Source organism: Neodiprion pinetum, chromosome 1 (assembly GCF_021155775.2).
Source record: "Neodiprion pinetum isolate iyNeoPine1 chromosome 1, iyNeoPine1.2, whole genome shotgun sequence".
Lineage (NCBI taxonomy): Eukaryota > Metazoa > Arthropoda > Insecta > Hymenoptera > Diprionidae > Neodiprion > Neodiprion pinetum.
The window spans coordinates 26,289,557-26,312,504 of record NC_060232.1 but is presented as its reverse complement, the minus strand read 5'-3'; the positions used below and the strand labels follow the sequence as shown (position 1 = coordinate 26,312,504).

The following is a 22,948-nucleotide window of genomic DNA, read 5'->3' as shown; positions in this document are numbered from 1 at the left end:
AGCGCATGTTACATTGAACAATGTAACGTTGTTGATGAGTAAATCACCGAGTTGATAGTAGAAAACGACATAATAGAATGTCACATTCTCATGACATATTGACTATTAGTGCGTCTGACTATAACTGCAACAATTACTGCTACCACTGTTTCAGTTTTGTTCCTCAAACTCCACACGTCTGTAGCAACTGTAAAGGCAAGCTCATAAATTTTACAAATTTCCCTCAAGAATCGAGAATTAATTAGCTTCACACACTTCGGAAGATTTTGTGAATTTTATGAGGTCATATTTTGTGAGTTCTATATTCAGCAAAACGTCGCTAATTCGCAACTTCAGGATTATCTGAGACTCGGTAAAAAGTGACGAAGCGCAATATACTGATATTTTGCAAACTTAACAAGATCATACTCATTCTATAAAGTTTAGTGTTTGAGATTGTGATTTTTTGTCTCAATACTTAGTTACGTGAACCTTATCAGCTTTAACCTTCTCAATCACAGTGAGATGCTCAGCGTCTTGCCTCAGAAATTTCCATGCCGTATCCTTATCACAGTTAATTTGCAACTTCAGATGATCTTTGTTACTTTGTAAGACTATCAAAATATGGAAACATGTAATAATTTTTTCGATTTTCCATCCGCCACACTGGATCCGCCATTTTGAATTTAAAAATGATCAAATTCCGAGTTCAGATTCGTAATCAGCAACCTCAAAAACCTGCGAGTAACAAAATTCGGCCAAAATATTGAGTGAAAAAATGTTTGACAGAAAGTGTTAACCTCGTGTTTTTGAACCTCCACCGTGCTGAACCACCCTCTACTTCTAAGCTGATCCATGTTCACGTTCGATCGATTCAACAACGAGGCAAAAAGTGAAAAGAAGCTCCACGATTTGCACATGCTCGTAAAAATGTACGAATATTGCTATGGAAATCGAATCGAAGTATCGGGATCTCGGTTCAGCGATCGCGATAGGTGCCGTTGAACGTGACAACTGCGTTAAACACACAGCTGTAATCTCATGGATCCAAAAGCCGGCGAGGAATAGCTGCTGCCCGTGTACGTCAGGATCGATATCGAGCGACTCGCAGTGACAGGGTATGACTGTGGTTCGGTCGTCAGGCAGGCGAGCGTGCTTGCTTTTTCCACAAACGAAGGGTGTTCCTGGCTTGTGTGGTAACCGAGTAGAAAAATCAATAGCTAGGTATGTGTGTTAGTGTTATTTCATGCCGCCATCTGCCGCTGCTGCCTCGTGCGCTACGTGGAATACCGGCTATGGTTGTCAGTTCCGAACTGCAATGAGGTGTTTCTTTCGCAAAATAATGAAAAACCTGCTGCGGTCGTAACACGGGACTCCGCAAGTTCGTCATTAACTTGATCAAGGGAAACCGTATACACTGAGAGAAATTGTTTGTTCCGGTCACCGCTCAGTCCTTGACTGTTTTCATTTTTTACCACAACCGAAAAATGCAGTTCTAGGTAGAAAATGAAAATTAGTTTTCTAACTGTTACCGGAAAGTCTAGTATCCGTTAATATTCTTTCTCATTACGATCACTGTTGCTATATTTTCTTGTATAAATGTTTCGAAAATTTAATGCTTGTGCAAGAATAAATTGACGTTGAAGCCTTGTTTAACTAAAAAAGTGGGAGTAAACCTCAGAAACTGATTTTGCATTGCAATTACCAAAAAAGGATCGACGATAGCGCAAAATGGTTACGCGTACCTCGTTTTTCGTAATTCCAACAATATTTAAACAGTTTTTTTAACGATACCTGTTTTACTGATTTTTTCTAGTTACTGTAACAAATGAAATTTTTCTCAGTGTATGTAATAACGTCAGTAATCGTGGGTAACGAACATTATGATTGGTGATTTAGCGACGTAAGTAACAATCTCATGTCCGTAGTGTTGTGACTAACCAATCTCTCTACAATCCAATCAATGTGAATGTGAGGACTGCCGGAAGATCGCAGAAAAACCAAATCAAGGTTCTCAATTCCTAATCGATCGATTTCGTTCCACGGATATTCGATAAGCAGAGAAATGAGAGTTCGTCTGTTAATCTGTTCATATGCAAAATCTTTCGTTGATTCGAAAAGACGCGTTGCGATTGAAACGACGATTTAGGTCACACGCGAGATTATTGAAATTGGTTGGAAAAAATAAAAGAAAGAAATAAAAACAATCGGTAATCTCAAAGGTCAGCAGATTTGATTGGCTCCGTGTCGATCGACGCTATCATTGTCCGTGTTCACTGGCCCTGTATGAGCTTTCGTCGACAATAAAAAAGCGGAAATCGATATTGTTATGATTGGAGGGGTGGTAAACGACACTCAACAGAGAGGAGAAGAGACTCGGGCTATTTCTACACGAGCGATCGAGCGTTTCGGCGGAAAAATAAGACGGCCTCAAATACGAAGAGATTCACTCGAAGGACTAATTCGCATTTCTAGAAGCTCAAGTCGCGAAGACACGTATCGCGAAAATCGCGCAACTGTAGTTACACACAGCAGCTGACTGACTTCTGATGTGAGTGGATAAAAGTTTCTCGAGTTTTCACGAAAACTATTCAAATATATCCAGCGCATTGTGATTATAGTTTTTTCATTCGTTTTTCTAGTTTTCCTAAAAAATCCACATTTAAATTTCAGATTTCACCGTAGTCGGATTACCTCGATAACGTTCAACTTTTTGAACGGTTGACGCGATCAAGCTCCACAGAAATATACAGGGTATCTACCGCAATCGAGAATTTAGATCCCAGGACTATTCCAAGAGTTTCCGGGACAGTTGATTTAAAACTTCTAGGACCTTGACTGCATGGTCCGTCGACTGGTAAAATCAAATCAGTTTTCAATCAAAGATGTATCATGTCAACTTGTCCAGCATAGATCAAAATATTCCAGGACTTTTCCGGGATTTAAGGATAATCAAGGAGCAACGGACACCTTGAGTATACTGATGAGAGACTGGGGGGAATGCCACGCGTTTCGAAACATCATCTACCTGATAGGCGTCGTAGAGAGTGAAGGAGAGAGAGAGAGAGGAAAGGACTTATCCTTCGGGAGGACAATGCCCTTAGCTACCCTTCGTTTCAGCTTCCACGAATCCCCTCAGACTGTCAATGTCGCCCCTACGGCCCCGACGGCGCCCAAGGTTCCGCTGACATTTTGGTCACGTGACACCTTAGCCGGGGATGCGGTAGGCGAAATATGGAAGGACGGAGACACGCCGCGCCGTGCACTGTAAATTGAGAGAGAAGTTCGACGGCTTTCAAGGGAGAGACCGAGGCACATGAATAGTTGATTCCTCTCGTAGCTGTACAAATCACCTGCAACGTGCTCGACTCCTGCAAATCATGATCATTACCGTCGCCAAGGGTGCTTTTCGGAACTATAAGGTGCAGATGCGCGACTGCAGCGTCTGCACTGTACCTGCGATTTGTTCCATATACAGAGGGTGAAGAGTTCTGTTCGATACAGTCTCTCGCAAAATTCATTCCACGAATTGGATTACGTTGGGAACTTGCATATATAATCGTTGTTTGGAGTATAAGTGTACTTTGTTTAAGGACGATGGCTACGCGCCATTATTCATTTTTACAAGATGATACGGAAATACACGAAAAAGCGTGCGTTAACCAGAGCTGCAAGAGATGTAGAAGTTGGGAAAGACGGTTGCTACGTGGTTAGTTAGAGTGTGGAAATTTAACCGGAAGCCTCGTACCCCTCAATAAGTGAACCAAGCGCGTTATGCTAAAACGCCAACAGAGCTCACACACGCTGAAAGGGGTCCTACAGGGTTCTGAGCGCACGTTCGTAACTTCAGAGTTCAGGGTTCAGCAAACGCAGGAGTAATTGAATCGGTGCGGTGTTTACACAAAAGCAGATTATGTCACCCAACGAAAGCGGGGATTAGACGAACGGACATTTTTTTAGGGAGGGGTTAAATCGTGCGTGAGTGCGTAACATTGTTCTCTCGGTAACACGAGAAAAAGAGAGAAAGAGGGAAAAAGAGAAGTATTTTTCTATTCGCGTAAAACGCGAAGCGATGACGGCGACGACACCCGGTTTCAAAAAATACCCATCGAGACACACAAGCAAACCAGACAGATTGGCAGGGTGGCATCGAATACTATCTGCAATTCCGTAAAACAAGCACGTTGTGCACACAAACATAGATATTATGCCGCGCAGGGGACAATTCTATCGATTTTATACGATGTAGGTCGCGATCGTGTTCATTCAATTTATTCAGGACGCGAAAACCGCGCCGTGAAGAAGAAACCTGATTGAAGACGGTTTGATAAAAGGGCAGAATGACGAGCTCATCAACTCTGTGCGGTTAGGAGCATCGTTTAGCGTGCGCTAAATTACCACAAAAGACACTGATAAACTGCCGTAAGGATGCTACGGTATTACAGCGAGTGCAATATTGTGAATTGGTCATTTGCTGATACATATGCACGGTGGCCTTGTAAGTTCGGTTGAAGCATGGCAAAGTTTCTGATATTTACACTGTGAGATACCGCAGATAACGTTATTGAATTCTTATAAATGCTAATTTTGAGGAAAAATTCTCAAGATTGTTGAAAACAAATTTCAAAAATTGCACAAATATTGCCTGGTAATCGGTACCAAAAAACTTCAGCTACGGCTAAAATATAAGGAAAACTAAAAACCCGGATAAAAATATTCACCTCCTTCGTGATTATATATTCCGACGATCGAGGTACAGGAAATATCGCCTTGTTCCTTTCTGCACACTTACGGTCACGTAAAAAATTTCTCCAACTGGTTAACGTCGTTGACGATGACGTCTTAAAGTCACCACGATCGATAAACGATTCAAGGCATGTCTGTACTCGTGCAAACTACAACTTCGTCAAGGGTATAAGCATGGGGTTCGAGGTTCACTGAAACGCCTCCTCAGCACCATGTTATACAATTGAAATTAGAGTCGTTTTATGGTCACATTTGCGCAGTTTTCCTCTAGTTCTTTTTTTATAAATTATATCACATTTACTTCTCACGCTATTCACACGAAATGCATTTTACGAATGAGCGAGGGAATGGCACAGTAGTATCCAAAATTCGCAATAGGTAAATTCGTCACAGTGTGACCTTACCTTGATCAACGCCAGCCTGCAGCAGCTTCCAGCCCTGATTGGAGTCTTTGTTATATCGCGTGTTTGCCAGACACTCCAGGGATGGTTTGACTCTTGCGTTTCACTCGCTTTATCAGTTGTGCCGAACAAAGTTAGCCAACGATATTCAAAAAAATTTTCTCCTCGTTTCTGACGTGGTCCGCGAAATTTGGACGGATAACTCGGGTACCGTGTCTTAATTGAACCCTATTTCTCGAACCATAGGCGACACGTGCGTAATCGTGTTTGACCCGTGGTATAAATCTGTTAACGCATACTTTACAACGCCAGTCACTTACTCAATGCTTCTTATCACTTATATTAATGGTTGCTTGTGTTTCGCGTTGGTCAAACGTTGACAAGTTTAGTGGTCGGAATTAGGTTTTACGCGCCAGTCTGGCGCGGCTGAAATGACGATAAATGTTGGTTGGGATGTGTGGGAGATGACAGCTAACTCACTCGCGGAACAAATAACCGTGTTCACGTATATTTAACGACCTTACGATGTATATAATATTGTGGTTTTTCACGATTCGTCACTAGGTTTTTTACACGTGTATAATTAAGACGAAATGAGACGGATTTTCTTCTTTCGTTTCTTTTTAAATCGCATATGTAACTAAATACGTGCTCGATCACAGCTGAATCTTCGCTATCGTACTACGTATTTCTATACTATCGTAAAATTAATACAGATCGTTTAGAACGCAATATGCGTGTGTATAGATTTGTTGAAAAATTTAAACCCTGACACAGTTGCTATTTTACAAAGTGCAATGTGAGAAATATCATTATTTCCTGTACAATTAAACAACCGTGATCATTCGCGGGTTATATAATTTAAATGTTCAAAATCACCATCGCCGATGTGCAGGTTAAAAACCGATTTTCCAGCCTCGCCACAGCAGACACCGTACGTGAGATTGGAAACACATGGGTTTTCAAAAGCAGCTAGTATATTATTTAATTCGGGTTGAAAATTGTTCAATTAACGTAAGTCCCTTGGAGATTATTCTTACAGAAGGTGGCGGAGTTGCGGGACGACTTTTCGAAGAGGGGGAGAAGAAGATACGGGGCTCGAGATTGTCGTGAGAAACGCGAGATATCGCACGAACGGACGAGAGATGCGTCGCGTTTGAGAGGCCGCGCGCGACTGACGCTCGTGGAGAGAGATCGCGCGCCGGCGCCGCGACGCCTCGCGTCGAAGGGTCCTCGTCACCCTCTCTGACCGATAGCCAAACCGCCGACGCGCCGCGACGCTCGAATTTGTTCGGTGGCAATGTCTTCGCCTGTCCAAGGGCGTCGCGGATTTTTGTTCAGCGGGGTATCGTTTTTCATGATTGCGCAACATTTTTATTTATTCATTGATCATTGCGAAGCTGCTTCACTGCATTTTTTTCATTTGTTTTTCTCAGATTATCGATCGTATGCAACTGAATTAATGATCGTGAGATTCTGTCACAAACACCGTAAATATCTAGTACTGGAGGCTATAAGTGAAATCTTGAGACTTTCTAAATTTTTTGAGGTTAAAAAAAAAATCATCTCTGAAGTCAGTTGATAAGATTTACAGAAAATGTAAAACTTTTATGCGGCACATGAAGTATTTTTCAAAAACTTTTTGCAAATCTATACATGGTAATTTCAGGTCACGGGAAATAATTGAAATTTCGACGTACAAGTACAACATTTTTTTGAAATCACAGAAAATTTTGAAATAATGTGAAATCCGTCAAAATATTTGACAAACTAACTCAAGATTTATAGAATTAGTCAAATCAGATGTGTGATCCTTTTACATTGTTTCAAAATATCACAGATCTTAGGTACCTGAATTTTACCAGAAATCTAGTGTAAAAAATAATTGACGGATGCTTGATTCAAGTTTGATAAAAAGAAATTTCTATGAGATTCATAACTTTAACCGCGAGTTGATTTTTACACGTAAAAATGAAAACGGTACTCGTGACAAGGAGAAATCTGCAATATTTCACGTAGGTAGGTATATCTATAACAGTTAACGTGTGTCGGGTGTAATTCATTCAAGGGATGAAGATTAGTCGTGTAATTTGTACGGGTGCATTTGGTGAGATATGTCTTTCGATATCTACGGAAGACAAGGTCGGTGGTGAGCGGCATGATAAATAGAGTAGATTGGTTGTCCCGTCGTTCTAGATTTTAGTTAACCGTGGGTGCGAATTAAGATGGATTCTGGGGATTTTGTTAGAACCCGAGATGAATTGGCTAGCTTCATCCAGTCCGGTATAATTCTACCTTCTATAACAGTTGAGCAGACTTAATTTTAACGATAATGTCACAAGTGCCAAATAGTGAAGAATGTGATTACAAAAGTCAGCTCACTTAACTGGATACGAATTATATCAATCGCAGCTTGCGTTAGATAAAGTCTGTCTCTCCGTTCTTTTATATATATATATATATATATCCATACTAACCGTGGAAATTTCATTCGATTGCTATTTTCAACCGGTACCAAAATACCCGTAGGTATATCCAAGGTATGTTGGAAGAAACAGACTATTTTTTATTTACAGACGCAGACCTTAAGAGTAACGAATGTAAAATGGATTGTGTCGAAATTTTTAATCGTTAGCCTTCGATTATACGTGTCAAATTTCCTATCTACGCGTTACTGCATCGCTTTACAAAGTCGCTGTGAAAACTGACAGTGCATCAGATTTGTCGGCCGTCACCGTTCGAATCAATCATTATTGATGGTCTGGCTAAGCGACGACAGGATCGATAAGCGACATTCAGCTAAATTTATAGTATGTCCAAGTCCTGAACTGCACGGTCAGCTGAAAGACGGATGAAGGGGTCTCAACGCATCGTGTAAACTGAAAACTTTCAATTTTTAAACTGAGCTAGAGTTTTAACCAATCAAGCTGTAATGACAACGAGATGATCACTACCGTGTAACCGGTAACGTCATCATCGAAAGAAAAGCGCGCGAAGATAAAGACAGGTCTGAGGACCGTGAATCGATCTCAAGTATCATTTTACCGATAACATAATTCGATGCCGATGTGTTTTGACCGACAGCTTGTCGATGAGACTGACTCTGGACAGCCTAGCTGCTTTCTTACAAGAGGAAAAAAAAACCTCAGCCGAGGCAAGAACAATTCTTCAGGAAAGTGACGTGGGAGTGGAAGAATAAGTGCTCACTTCCGTAACAATTACCCGAGTGTAAGGTCGTTGTGTTAGGCGACTAGAAGAGAACATTGTCGATTCAATTCGGTGCTTGGAAGATTTGTTTTTCCTCAGAGCTTTCAGCGCCCGGACAATCCACGTTATGCTAGGTTATGTTGGGCTGGGTGATGCTCGCGTATTTTTGCGCCGGTCCACCGATAGAATACTTTGGTCGATTGAAACCGAGCTGGCAAAGCGGGAATGGAATATATAAATTATAGACGCTGGTGGACGTGGTGGTCCCTCGAGACTGCCTGGCCTTTCGTTGTTAAAACAGTTTTAGAGAAGCTACAGAGCCAGGGGGAGACCAAGAGCGAGATGAGGAAACTTTTCGTTGGTAGGAAAGCGAGTAGCTGCAGAGACGTGAAGTAATGAAATATAACGATGACGACGCGCGTCCGGAATGCGTCGATAATTATACAGATAAGAATCTCTATATGTCTACATTAACCGAGGAAAGACTCTCGCGGGTAAACACCGTTCATTCGATACCTTGCAAAAAAATTGAAAAATAAAAAAAAATAAATCAAAAAAACTTCCTCTGACATCTGCCGACGCGACTGCCACTCAACTTGCGAGAATTATTATACTATCTGGAAGCAAACAAGTTTTAAATCTCGCGAAGTAAAGGGTTGAGGTATCTCTGGATTAAATTGTGCGTGCGTTGATGTTCGTACTCACTGGCGCCTTGGAGGACCGAAGGGCTTCAGACTTTCAGGCTTTCGACGTCTGGGTGGCAAAAGCAGCGAGTGACTTGAGAAAAAGCAGACAAACATATATCGTCAATTTACGATGTTTAGAGAAAGAGAACTCTGCAGTCCCCGCTAAGTGAGCTAGAAAATTCCAGTCTCTGCCCCAGTAAAAAGCGAGTCAATAGGAGTCAAAATTATCCTCTCACATCTAAAAAAAAAAAAAAAAATGTAGAATCAGTTGGAACCGAACTAGTATCAGGTCAACATCAATTATCCACAGTAGACACATCACGAATTATAAACTTCATACATTTTCTATGAAATTAGCTATTGAATCCAGATACCCAATAGACACCGAAACATTAAATACCCATTACGCTTATGGAAGTAGTAAAATACATGTCAATTATAAACACTAATTAGTACAATGTGGTTTCAAATTTATTAAAAACCAGTGTCTACACGCGAATCCAGTAAGCTCAACAGCTGAGGCGGAGTGAACGAAGTGTGTTACTCATCTAAAAATCAGATAAAATTCTGTGGTGGGTACCTAGTTTGACACTTTTAACAATTCATACGCTGTGCGATTGTTGTGGAACAGAATCCGGTGCTACAGTGCTTGAGGAGGAGCGCTGTTTGAACTGTGAGATTATAATCTAGTCCGAGGTGTAACTGGGGCAGTTTAATGCACACCTGATCAAACAAAGGCACGGATGTTTCATAAGCTGATTATTAAAGGAGACCGCAGTTAAAAACCAGATTACAGTTTCTATTCAAGTAACAGTCCCGCGATAAAGATTGAATTCGGTATCAGGGTTATACCAACTGGTCCGTGGTCTATTTGCTATTTATAAAAACTATTTTACGCTCTATAGCGCGCGCATTTTTTCACACACTTTATAACCTTACGATATAAACCGCGTTGATAAATATATTTGTGACAATTTATGAATGTTTTCTGATGCTTTGAGCAAAAATCCTTTCAACAGAATCCGGATCGGCCGAACGACCTATATAATAGAATTTTCCTGGGATTCCATAATTGCTCCCAGGTACTTATTATTTGCTCATTTAGCAATGTGGGAGCACTAACGTTTCAAATCACTCGCACGTGGTTGTTGCCGAATTATTGGACCTATAAATCGCATCGTGTTTCATTACTATCGGTATCCAATCCGAATGTACACACAATACAACATAATCTGGCCCCGACTTTCTTATTCGGGGAAAATCTGTGGTGAAATTCGAAAGCAAATTAGAATAAAAAATCAGGCAAAATCGATGCATTGTTGAAAAATAAGGTTCTTCGATTGTAGGTATCAACGAAAAATTTGTTTAATAAGACAGGAGTTGAATAAAAAATTTAAATAAAATAAAAAGTGCAGAAATAATTTATTGAAGATGAACAAAAAGATCGAGAAAATTGAGCGTCGACTTGATGCGATTGAACAGCATCGTAAATATCGCAAGCATAAAATTGAATAAGACGTTCGTCGAACAAAAAGCTCGAGCTTCATAAATCGTGGAAAAGTTAGTTTACGAGCGAGTGATACAATCTTCCTTACCCTCTCTTTTACCATTCAATGTTTATCATTTTTAAATGCCAACATCTTTGGTAGGTATAACTCAAGGTACATATATCTAGACGCTATTTACTCTGAGTACGAAGAGACCTCGACTATCTATCTTCGTATCGACGACGCAAGTGATTCTCGTCAACTCGCTCACAATCCGCTGCGATTATTTTTATTGTACCTGAACCGGCGCGAAGGAGGTTCTATTTTGACGATTATAAAATGTTATTTCAAAATATTAGAAAATATACGTCAGGATATCATAAAACGTTTAATTTATCGCTACATCATTCGCCCTGTTATACAGTTACGAATATACTTCTTACAAAAATAAATCTCACCATTTTTAATTGTTTTCATAGATTATAAGTTTCCCATTACGAATACGATTTAAGTGGAGGCTGATCTCTACATCCTTGATTATAAGAAAACGAATTCGTCGCATGTCACGGAAAAAACAAAGCTGCTCGTAAAAAATTGCTAATATTCTTAGGGATTCTTTCTGTGACGAAGAGAAAATTCTATTTTCTTCTTGCAACGTCTGACCGCGAAACCTTTTCTTTTCGAACAGAAAATAAATGGGCAATTGAAATCAGACCAAGGGTGAAGTTAGCTCTCAAAGCCGCAATTTCGTGCCTATAAAGCTTCGTGCGATGTGCATGGTTCACTTCGTCCACCACCAATGAATTTTCCAGACAAGAGTCTGAAAGTTCTCCCGAATCAATAAAACTGATTACAATATTCGATACCAAAATGCAAATACCTTATGCACCGGTTACTCTCGTCTCTCAAGTTCTCGGGACGTATCGACGTCCTCCTTCTCCAGCGAGCTGAGGACTAAAGAGGAGGCCATTAAAAGTGGCAGGAGTTGTTGAAATAATGAACAGACTCGATTGTTGCTAGAGGCTGGCACCGCGGGGTCAAAGACACTCGAGGGGTTGACGATAGCGAGCCAAGTATTACTTGCACACGCGAGATGCAGTGTCTGTATGAAATGACGAAGTTGCTGCAAACACCGATCTGTGCCTCCCTGCACAGTGTACCAATAAATAACCGTGTTTGTTCTAATTTCAATTAATTTCTGTGCTAACATTTACACTGAGAGAAATTTTTAGTTCCAGTTATCACTCAGTCCTTAACTATTTTCAATTTTCACCACGATCCAAAAATATAGTTCTAGGTAGAAAATGAAAATAAGTTTTGTACCTGTTACCAGAAAGTCTAGTATCTGTTACTCTTCTTTCTCATTACGATCACTGTTACTATATTTTTGCGTAAATAATCGGTAAAGGTTGCGCAATGAAAACTCGAGGACAGCAGATCCGAGAACGACAGCTAGTATGGAATGAATATGCAATTACGGTTTATCCCGGAGTGCGAAATAAATTACCTGCTAAGCCAATGATGTTGGAATTGATCATGATAATACGGATAACGTGAATGTCGCGTTGCGAATAGTCATGTTATGCCGTCATTCGCCTGTCGATACCTGTATAGTCACCGATATTGCAGTATCAAAGTGAAGACGAGAAGATATACGGGTGAGAAGCTGCATGCACGAAGAGAATTCGGGTATCAATGTTTGCTTCGTTGATTCTCCATAGTTGCAATAAAATGTACGAATTCAGAGATACTCTTCTGTAATAGTTATTCCTAGGAAAATATGAGATCATAGGATTTCTATGTGAATTATTACATAATCTTGACCGACAAGGGTTAGTGCTCTATGTTTAGAAACAGTATTATTTAGTATTCCAAAATTAACAGTGTTGAAAAAATTGCTCCAAGGCATGATATATAGATCTACACAAACCATGTTCGAACGGTGAACTCCCCCCCCCCCCCCCCCCCCCCCCCCCGTCACTTCTCACTCTCGTATTTTTTCCGCGCGACATTCAATCTCCTTAATGGACTTTGACTGAACTTGTATGACAAGACGCGAAGAGTCCCTGCAGTTTTACGAGAGCAAAAACACAGACATGTGTGTACATCGCTTACACGTTCGAGTACGCACGAGAGATACGGTAGCGATGCGTCAAGTGTCAAGCGTTGAGTTTATTGTGGCACATGAAATCTGACGATCGTGAATTACCAATGGTCGACTCGAGGGAGATAAGAATGAGCGGATAAATCAAGGATTCAAAAAGCCGAGAGAACCAGACTCGCGTACCTCCATCGTGCAAAATTACCTACCTATTACCATTGCGAAAAAAGAAGATAGGTAGGTCCCAGAGTTACACAACACATTTTTATCCCAGTTCTGTTCCACTCGGTTCGTTTCACCGGGAAATCTCTGTACCCAATGTGGAATACGTTTTGCGTACCCACCAATGATGACTTTGAGTGAAATTAAAGCGTAGCATGGATACGTACGAGTCAGTCAGCTGCGGCTGCTGTGCAACGACGGTCGATGCGAGGGCACATCATATCATCATGGTGACTGTGGTATGCGTTACTTAAAGAGAACACCGCGTTGGTTTCGATACGAATTTCATCCACTTCAGCGTTTATAGTCAAGTATCTATAATATCTGCACGGGACGAATAAATTAATATTTAAAATATTTCCCAAGAGCGCGATCGCACTTTCCGAGCTGAACGTACATAGCGCAGGGTATAAAATCTCGCGGGCCTTGATATAAGCACGTGAAAAATTCAGAAAATTCAGACTAATGGATGGGGATGAATTGCTGATGACTTTTTTTTTTGTTTAGTGCCGAATGATAATGCGCATCTTTAAAATTTTTTTTATAATCGTAAGAGAAGAGTATTCTATATCTTCTGGTATAAAACAATCGAAGCTAAAAACCAGATTCCTAATTACGCATTACGCAGTGCGTGTCATGCCTATCTGTGCACGCATAGATAACTCCGTTGAAAATAGGGAAACATTCATTCGTTTGCCCGTTTTGTTAACACAACAACGCCGTGTGTCAGGTAACTCGTGACACATCATCCTCTAAGGATCGGTCCTGTGCGTGTACAGTAACGAATCAGGGCTGGTAGCAGAGAACAAATAGAGTAGATCCATCCTCTTTTCATGGACAATGTTTGCGCTAGCCAAGAGGTAGCAGCCTCCGCGTCACCGGAGTAAATATGCATGAGGAGGTGCTGGAGACTGCAGAACCAATCCTCGTCGTCTACGTACACATACCGCTATTCAACGCCATGTACCAACGACGCGTCAAGTCTGACCGAGCATAATTTTACGTGTAGATTCGTTCACGTCTCGACACTCGGGCAGGGTAATTCATGCGTAAAACGTGATTTTCGGATAAATATACGGTGACATTGATAAAATGCTGGGAATTTAATTTGTCGTAAGAAAATTGTATCTTCTCAGCAACTGAGTTCCATAATGTAGCAAAAAATTAAACCTGCGTTACGTATAATGAATGGTACATAAAAAAAAACAAAATCAAGTTTTTCCTCCAAAACGGGCACGGAAAGAAATTGTTACCATGAAACTCTTACGTACACTGTTTACTGCATCCCAAAAGTTCAATTTATGGGATAATCCACAGCGAAGGCCAGAGTTCCCGCAGTATATATACAGAGCTTTCGGGACTTGGAAAAATACGGGGTTAAAAACTTTTCGCTATACATTTTCACGAAAATTTTTCACCCCGGAATTTTTTGCCTGCAGCCTCACACCGAGCGCAGTTATTATTCGAAATAAATCCGCATGAATAACCGAAGTTGTGAAGGGCGAAGTTGAAGTTTCGTATCACATCACGTCACGACGAGGGATGTGAAAGTGTGGTGCTGAGAATTTTCTATCCGTTGGGCAGAAGAACGCGATGGAAGGACTACATGACGGGCAAGAAAGAGGTGGTCGAATTTCGTTACATGTTCTTTGCGCTCCGACGCCTCGCGACGCTGCGACGCGACGCCCACGCCAAAGTCTTGCCCGAGACGGCAGGAGAGAACTTTCCAAACCATGTGCACCTTCTCATTGTCATGGCAGGTTCTGGAAAGGATTCAAGAGGTTATCTCTACTTCTGGTGCGAAAAGTTACGCGATAGTGGCGGAGTGTCGCGCGATGTTCAAACAGCCTGTGAAGCATCTGAGAGGGTTAAGTTTATGAAGGCGAGGGTTTCACGAAGAGTTGAAAGCAACCATGGAAAGTCATATTCGTTCGTAAGCGCGGTAACAGATGTATTGCTTCTTACAATGAGTCTCGCACGCAATGTTAAACGAAACGGAAACTTATTGGGCGATGATTGAGTCCAGATTCTGTCAGTCCAAGACTGTGAGTATATGGTTCGTAATGTTCCATACTCATCGCGGTTGAGAGCCGCAACGCTGGCACTGCAGTAATTGAATTCAATTACACCACCGGTGGTCCTTTAGAACAAGGACTTGTGTACGGGGTCAAATTATCGGTCCTCTATGGACAGGATCAATTTTCCAAAGATGCAACCGAGGTTGAGGGAAACAGTGCAACGAAATAACTGCGCCCAACAGTTACAAGATTTTCAACCAATTATATATGATTCTATAGCAGAATCTGTCTTGCTGAGTGATGGGAGCTCGTCATCAAAATTTAAAAGAGAATTCAAACGACTGAGAATTAAGCGTTGGGACAAAAGGACGGAGCAAAGAATTCTTAACAGTTTTCGAATTTTATAATAACGTATTTTGTATCGGAATAGTTAGGATACTGTCATGTTTAACAATAAGGACTGTTCCACGTATCCAGTTGAACAGCCTGAAAATACGGAGACACGAAAGAAATATTGCAACATCGTTACAGGTACCGTGTACTTTATACTTCAAATAAGAAGGCTATATGCTTACGTCGGGCGAGGATTGATTCTCCGAGACGAGAAATCGGAAATGAGCTGTGAGAAAACTGCAAAACGCTGATAAGGCCTCGATTTTGGAGCTAAGTTACTGGAAGTAACTGATTCCCCTCGAGTAGGAATCATCGAATAACCCGACAAACATACGTATCATTACCCCATTCACCGTGAGAAAGGTCCGTTCTCAGAGGCTCGTGAGGCAAAGGTGGAAACAAGTATGACAGTTTCTGTAACTAAACTAATCGTGAAATCGAATTAAGTATAAAATGTTATTACAAGTACAAGAAGGCTTTAAACGATGTGACGTTACGCTTGCGTCTTGTTGGTCAGTAAATAGAAGATATCACATGATGATGACGTACAGGAGGACAAAATATATAGTAAGAGTTAATAGCGATTCGAACAGTAGCTTCTTGATAATTGAGTAATAATAATTGGTCCAATTTTAACGTTCCGTCTTATTCATCGCTACTTCGCGAATTCCAAGTATCAATTTTTGATTTAGAAAGTTCAGTAGTTCTAGTCGGTTCACCGGCTCGTCGATGAGTTTCCTGTTTTTTTATAGTCGATGAATTAAATGGAACATGCTGCAAAGCAATGATTCACGAACCAAAGATGGCTTTCGTGTACAACGAGGAACCGTAAGACGTCTTACAGACTTTTAATTTGATTCTTACCTGTTGTTTTATTCTGAGAAAATGCTGCTCTCTCGGCGTTGGTTTAACGTAAATGAGTCTAGACCAGCGGGCCGTGTCTATGCATGTATGCGTGTGTGCATCGTAGCTACTCCATTTACCGCAACAGCGCGAGTAAGCCATTACGCTATTTTTCATCCGGTTCATTAGATACTGCGCTAATCTGCACAGCAAGACCGGTTTTATAAATTTTCTCTTTAGGTACTAAACGTAAGAAAAAGAATAAAGAAACCAAATAAAGACGGCACGTGCTGTTCGTACAAATTGAGAAAAGCTGCTCGGCGATGGAATGTTCAAGCAATATGGTATAGGTATATTGTCAAAGGATGATAAAGATTTTAGAGACAAATCGAACCAATTCCAACATCGATTTTACCACTCGTTTGGCAAAACGTTGGACGGCTCTCAAGTTCTCCACCAATTTTCACGAGCATTTCCTCGGTATTAATGACGTGGTCTCTGATCTCTGACCGCTGACGCTTTCTTTTTTGCGAAAGGCGAGTAGAACGGATGTCAGTCGAAGTGATGCCTGACGCTTTCAAGCCGACCACCCCCTCTACGTTTTGGACTGTTGAAATATATACGTCATTTATATTTCTTAGGTAAAAATCGTGGAGTATCGACCAGCCTCGCTTCGAGACGCTCCGTGGGTTGAATAAACTTCGACACATTGAAGGCACCATCGGTAGAAAAGTTGGAATGTATTTATCAGACAACCGTTCACTTTTTTAAAAGTATTTCTATGCAAACATCGACCTGTTTCGACTAGATCTACCAAAGTCCTAGGGGAGAAGGCTTACCATCAATTGCATTTTGCGGTAGACACCAACGTTGGAGAAGAAAACGCGATGCAAAGATTGGAAAGGACGAGTAACTGGATAAGAAGAGAAATAAGGTAAAAGGGTGCAACAATCGCAGCCTGTATGCAACCTCTCTCAGCTTTCTGCAGCATTGAGGCTGGAGAAAAAGAATTTTTTCCGTTGTATTTCAATCTCAATTTCACGATGCATGCCATACGCGTGGGGCGCGAGTGTTCAACGACCTGACTCAATCTCGCTGTCACTGGTTAAACCAACACGGAATGAGAGACACGCCTCAAGCACTTTTTCGGTTTACTCGCATAACATCTATATTCACTGAGAACATTTCTGGTTTGTCAGACGGACGTCACATATTGAAATCTCTTCCCCACCTCGGCCGCCAGCCGCGCTTTATGCGTAGACATCGAGTACCAACAAACCACTCTAAGCTCAGCGTCGGCGTCATAAATTCTCGTTTTTTTCCTCCATATTGTGGCTCATCCGGAATGCTCGAGATACTGAATCTTGGAATACAGCATGAACCCCAGTAACGTATGATGGATATGGGAGGATCACTTATCGAAATCTAGACCATCTTTCACCATTCAGGCAAACTGTAAAATACGTCCAGTGCCTAATTTTCAGAATAATATTCCCAGTATTATAGATTCATCTTCCTGAAGTAGGGCATTGAATATTTATTCCACCTTTGGTGCATAGTCTTGTGGAAGTGATTCGCTTTATCCGGTGAAGCGTTTGTCTTTCATCACAATCTTATAATCGTGTTTAAAGATCTTGAAAATACAATGAAGGCAGGAGTTTCAGTTGCATAACAGAAAGACAAGTCGAATTTTTGAATTTGACTAAATTTGTACCATGCTAAACTGCACAGGCGTGATATTATGGCCAGCAATGTAGCCGCCGGTGCGTCTGAAAACTCGATGGAGAATCTGCGGGTAGAATTGAGTTAAGCCGCAAGGATTGATGGGGATAACGGTTCAAACTTTAACCTAGGAGAAATGCATCCCTGCAGTTTGGGGTCTGCGTGGTCGAAGCTTAAACTGACCACTTTTCGAACCACGCGAACCTCGCCGCGGTTGGTTAGCGTTGCAAATCCATGGCGACGAACGACGTAAGCCCGGTGCAATTTTCGCGGATCGCAAATTGAGTTGGAACGAATTTCCATCGTCATCGACCCCGGCGTCAACTATCGGAAGAATTTCAGGACCTAGAGGTGACGGAGGAGATATGGTAAAAGTGTAAGATCAAAACGATCAGGTTTCTTTTTGAATACCCAACGGTCATCTTTCGGGGCTTGGCACTTACTGCCAGCTGCAAGTTGGCATTAATATTGAAACCAAGATGAATGATATTAAACGGATTACAGTTTCTTTGATACCGGACAGAATGAACGTCGTGAATTAATTTTAGGAATCAAGATGGCGCCGGCATGGGAAAGCGAATCAGACACAACGCAGAGGCGTATATCGGTATTTGGGACCCCGCACCTAACTTCGTAAGCTTCCTAACCCCGCCCCGAAATACCCTGGCTGACCAGTGCCAGACTTTACAATATCCCTGCAAATTGCAAGAGCGGTTACGTCGTTGTGTTCGAGAGCTGAGGTAGCGACGTATATATACAATTTTACAATTCAACGAATCGAGAATCCGTCGCAAGTTTATTTTCACAAATGGCTTGAGGTGTCCGACGAACCCGACTTCCATTTATCCAAATTCCTCGTTGCCTTTTTAGATGGCGTTTGAAATTTCACGGCTAAAAAGTTTGTCGAACTTTTCAGGTCGTATCCTCTCGCCGTCATTGCAACAAATCCTGAATAAATCAGGAGTGTCGAGACTTCGAGTGACAAGAGGATCGTCCACCGACAGTCACCTTTCCCCCAGTTGTTTTCCAGAAGTGATCCGAATCACAAGACTAATCATGAAACCCTTTTGGCAGCACTTTGGCGAGGGTCCGCGGACCGTTGTCAAGGGTTTAAACCGAGGGATGTTGAACCACGATTTGTTTGAAGCCGACACGGTACTAAGGTGCCTCGTGATAGATTCCTTGATTGACTTACCAAGAGGTACAAGTTGGACCGTAGAGGGATCTCGAAATGATCCGCGTTATAGCGTAAAACTCACCTGAAACAACAAAAATAATGCGTTAATTTCACTTGTGACTATTGAAAACATATGAGGGAAGGTGAGGCACGACGAACACCCTAAGCCGATAATTATTTTTAGCGGCTTTTGAGCACCGGGTTCAATTCAACAAATGTTAAAACAGACCTCTCATGATATCGCAATATTTAAAAAACATATCGTTTTTTTCCGAAATTTTTTTGGGGCCACCGTTATGCCCCACGTTCCCCTATGTATATTATACATGGTTTAATGAAGAGATGGCGGACGTTTTCCTTCTCATCAATCGGAAGAAACAAAATCAAAATATCCAATCAAACGAAACCTACATACGTATAAACTTCAGCGCATGTACGGAAATCAGTTCCGTTTATTCGTAAGTACGAAGCTTCGAAGCAAATATTTTTACCCGAGCTCTAATCGGAGTTAAAGCCTGAAAAATTGGGACACAGGGTGAACAACATTGAAACAGCCGGATGAAAAGCGTAAAAATCGATTGTCGATAAACTTGTTGGAGGAATTAATCGCCGATGCAAGTTTATCGACAATGTGTGCGCGCGTGTGTAAACACACATACACGTACGGCTTGCAGTAGTTCGGAATACCTAGGTAAAGAGAGAGCGAGAGCACGGTGAGTTTACAGTATTAGTCCCACAAGTTACGCTTTACCTATCAAATTCATCTCATACAATACGTCACAGAATTTCCGAGGATACTTCCAGGATTTTCTTTACGATCCTCGCTTTTCTAACAAAATATAATAACATCAATAAACATACAGAGTAAACTTCGCATAATCATTCATACGAGAAAATATAAAATTTCCCAAATTTTCAGATTTTTTTCTAACCATCCTATACGACAAGAATATTTAATTTCTTTCTCCGATCGAACAAAAAGATATCACAAATTTCATTGTTCGGGCAATGAGGAAAAAAAAACTTCTACGCATTTCAACAGACGTCTGACTTGGAATACAGCGCGTGTGAATGAACCGCGTATATCCGAAACGTCATCGCCTCGCTGATGACGACCAATTGATCGAGCAGTGGTGAAACGCACCCCTGAAACCAGCGACGCTGAGCTAACCTCCCGGTTGCCTACCCTTCTGATCCTTACGACCCCAAGTATACGCCGAGATCCGTGCGCTACTTGCGATTCAAGTCATGCGGCACCCGCTTCATTAATTAATAAACACTCCCCGCCACTCTCCCGCTATCTTGGCTTCCTTCCCTCGACTGACTTTATTCCTCTACTTCCTCCTGCCTCCCCCATCACCCTCCCTCCCCTCCCGTCCCCGACCCTTGACTCCTTTCTGACGTAATCCCCTCGTTCCCCGTAAATGATTATCATTATTTACGGAAAGTGAACTTTCTGTAAATATAACAAATTTCGCAGAGGTTTGTCCGTCGCTTCTGAAAAGGGTTGTGCAAAAAACTTAGTGTTTTTTTTTTTTTAAATCTGTTACAGGCTCGTAGTTACGGGGTGTGAATATAATGCTAGTACTTTAAACGTTAACGATGTCGATGATGTTGACGATTTCCACTCAGAATTTAAGCATTTTCATAAAAAAAAACGCGTGCTCTCGACACCGTTGCTCGGTGTAAGACGGGAATTCCTTCTATTTTTATATTCGTCATTTCGAGATTTTAAGCTCCGACTGAAAAGAGCACCGCGTAACCAGTTGCGCGATTTTAACGGACTCTTTGCAGAGTGCGACGATAAAGTGAAAAGGAAACGTTACAGCGAGCCGAAATTGGTAGGGTGACGAGGACTTCGATATTGGGACGTCCCTCCTGCTTCGTCTTTATCGTCAGAATATTAAAGCGTCAGCAAGTCGTTCGGGAGTGGTTTTATACTATACAAAACGCTCAAGGGGCTGACTCAACCCCAAAAAGATAGCGGGATTTTGTCGCAGCGATCTATAGATCACGTGGAAGTCGTCAGAGACGGAATTCAGGTTTGACATTGAATCGCGCGCATGTTCGTCATGGAAAAGGCACGCCATACCGCGATTAGCGAGCATTCATCCATCCGCCCACCTTGTACGTACGGGAAAACTGAAATTGAGGAACAAAAATTGGTTCTACTTGCTCGTATTAGGATATTATAGACCAAGCTGGGGAATAAAAGGTTCGCGTTCCTCGGGGAAGTTTGCCAGTTTAATCGATGGCAAGTCAAACAAACCAGCTTCACTTTTGGCACTGGTGAGAACGAGCCGGGAGTCGGGTTAGCTCGAAGGAGCTGTGATGGGAATAATCAATCTTGCGGTGGCCAGGAGGAACGCTGCCTAGGAGATGGAAAAGCGTAGGCGAAAGTATAGCGGAGGAAGCAGAAGTTGAGATCACTTCGACCGACGAAGTTGCGCTCGTTATTTATTACCACCTCCAGAAAGCGTTTTAATTATCTTTTTCTTCTTCTTCTTCGTCTTCAAGATGACGTACTGGCACTCTTGAGAAATAGGTTTTCGTTCTCGTTGAATGATTAAGCGATAAATAATTAAACGTTCGATAACCAACGGCTCCGATAATCTGTTTTCATTACGAGTGGAGATTTTATATGAAGAAAATTATCGAATATTTCGATATAAAATATAGCAATATAGGTTTTTTATAGGTATTATTTCAAATTAATCCTTTATTTGTAGCTGGTTTTTTTTCTTCATTTCTATATGCACGCAGCTATGTGCAAATATATCCAAAAGCAGTTATTGCTTTTTCAATAATTTTCTCGCAAGCAACGTTCACTCTTTCAGGACAAAACTACGCGAGATTAATCGGTGAACAGTCTTTAATGCTGCAGATTAAGAATCAGAAGTTAATTTCCTTAATGGATTTATGAGAAAATCTCTTATCGCGTTGATAAGAATTTCATATTTTTCAATAAACAGTCAGCGTACAGAGAAACAACCGGAGGCAAGAGTCCGTGACTCCACTGAAAATTCGTTCTCCAGTTAAAATCCGAAAAATTTAATATTATTATTTTCCGCTGTTGGATAAACCCCTGTGAAAAGAATTTACATCCCAGGCTGAATATTCTCAACTGTAATAATATATATGTGTATACAAGATTGGCGAAGTACATTGTTTCTCCATTCAACTGGATTAAAGTACAAAAATTACTTTTTCGCAAAATTTTACCAGGTATAATCAGGACAAACAAAATTCTCGTTTTCGATAGATAAAAAGTATCATAAGAAAGAATCGATATAGTATGCGATACATATTTTTAATCAAGAAAAAGTAGATTCGTTCGGTGATATCATCATTACACTATTTGCAATATACGTAGAGGAAATAAATTCTTAAAACCAGCAAATGCAGTTGTGACCATAATTGCAATAAGCATGCTTTCGTTTCACATATCCGTAACAATTGTATAACGTGTCGTGCAATTAATACTTAAATACCAACCAATTCATTCGCGTAATTCAGATCGCCACGTGCAGAGAATTCTGAGGGTAGTGTGATTGAGATTAATCAGATTAAAAGCTTTAGCAATCATCGTTTGCAGTGTTCAATTTTTTGTATTATTCACTAGAGAGCCGTTACAGGTGAAGAATCGATACCAAGTACAAAAAGATATAAGCTGAATAAACAGTGAAAGCCTCTTTTTCACGATTCTTCTTCAACAGGCACCGGATACGATCTTGTCAGATGATATTTATCACGGGTAGAATTTGATTCAAAATAAACATTTTACGAGATTCAATCTTTCAGCTCATGGCGAAATCAAACGGTGCAGGCAGAAAGAGAATATCGAGATTTTGAAAGACCATCGTTCACAGATTCTCGTCCAAGTTTTATACTACGCTTAATATTAAGTTATAATCTGGTTCCGTATCAGGAGTTCTAGTAAGCGTTTTACCAAGTACGCGAAAGAAA

The 22,948-nt window shown here is 41.1% G+C and overlaps 1 protein-coding gene across 10 annotated transcripts in view; it reads right to left on the bottom strand.

The window, feature by feature from the left end:
• bsk (mitogen-activated protein kinase dJNK) overlaps nt 1-22,948 on the bottom strand; it is a 153,887-nt gene that overhangs the window by 92,006 nt on the left and 38,933 nt on the right. For 2 of the 10 annotated variants that reach the window (XM_046608875.2, XM_046608877.2), the window contains exon 3: nt 9,039-9,110. The exons of 6 other annotated variants lie outside the window; for them this stretch is intronic. The gene's annotated coding sequence lies outside the window, so the exon portion shown is untranslated. Of the gene's footprint in view, nt 1-5,129; nt 6,292-9,038; nt 9,111-22,948 lie in introns of those variants that run through there. 2 more of the 10 variants (XM_046608878.2, XM_046608884.2) reach the window with 1 other exon arrangement.